The sequence below is a fragment of the Lottia gigantea genome (assembly GCF_000327385.1).
Source record: "Lottia gigantea unplaced genomic scaffold LOTGIsca_170, whole genome shotgun sequence".
In the NCBI taxonomy this organism is placed as follows: Eukaryota; Metazoa; Mollusca; class Gastropoda; family Lottiidae; genus Lottia; species Lottia gigantea.
In genome coordinates, this window is record NW_008708134.1 from 97,355 (window position 1) to 98,523 (window position 1,169).

Genomic DNA, 1,169 nt, shown 5'->3' on the forward strand with positions numbered 1-1,169 from the left:
TCCTGGATCGGGTACCTTTTATTCGTAGAGTTGCTTACAAAATAATGAGTTTCTGATATAAAGGGACATGTTTTGCATCTACTGGACAAACATGGAGCACTTCTTAAACCTGGAGGTACTTCGGCATAAAGTCTGTTTTTAGCTGCTATCTGTGCTAAGGTGGAATTTTTTATGTTTCGTAAAAATCGTTTAGAGTACCCACGCTCTTTCAGTTTTGAGAAAACAATCGTACAGGCTTGGTTGAAATCAGAAGATCTTGTACAAATTCGATGAAATCGTAAAACTTGTGACTTTATTATACCAGAAAAGGTATGTTTTTTAGGTGAAAGGAGCTCTTGTGCAAGAGTTGATGAGTATCAGTTTCTTTGAAATACACTTTAATATCCAGTTTATTTGTTTCTGCTATGGAATCTCCCTTAAAGACTGTGGTATCGAGAAAGTCTATGCTTTTGTCACTCACGTTTGCGGTTAGTTTGATAGAAGGATGGTGGTTGTTGAGAATTTCAAAGAATTCCCAAAACTGTTCGATAGAATAAGTCCAAACCATAAAAATGTCATCCAAAAAGCGTCCGTAAAAAAGTGGGTCAAATGGACAGAGGGGCAACACCTCACGTTCCCACTCTGCCATGAAAAGGTTTGCGTACGAAGGGGCGAATCGTTTGCCCATTGCTGTCCCCGAAGTTTGTAAATATGTTTTACCATTAAATGTGAAATCGTTTCGACTAAGACAAATCTCTAAAAGCTGTAGAATTGCATCGTCGGGTCTGTTTGGATCTGGGTTCTATTAAAAGCTTTACGAACTGCCGTTAAACCAGTAGTGTTATCGATATTGGTATACATAGAAGAAACGTCGATAGAAATTAAAATAGCATTAGAGGGAACTCGAAGATTTTTTTTTTATTGACAAAATCGGTTGTGTCTTTAAGGTAGGCGCGATGTTGGCATGCTAGAGGTAGTAAGAAATGATCAATGTATTCTGACACTGCATATGACTCACTACCACAGTCAGATATAATCGGGCGGCCTTTAGGGATTTTATTCGAGATAAACCACTCCTTGGTTGGATTCTTATGGATTTTAGGCAAAGTGTACAAATGTCTCTCGCGACAATCAGGTTTGGCAGACAGATAGTCATATTGTTTCTGTTGAGATAACTAGTTTGACAAATC

General features: G+C 38.2%; 1 protein-coding gene across 1 annotated transcript in view; it reads right to left on the reverse strand.

The window, feature by feature from the left end:
* Positions 1-1,169, reverse strand: part of LOTGIDRAFT_173746 (hypothetical protein) — a gene marked incomplete at both ends in the record, with an annotated part of 15,735 nt that overhangs the window by 12,878 nt on the left and 1,688 nt on the right. The gene's annotated exons all lie outside the window — the stretch shown is intronic.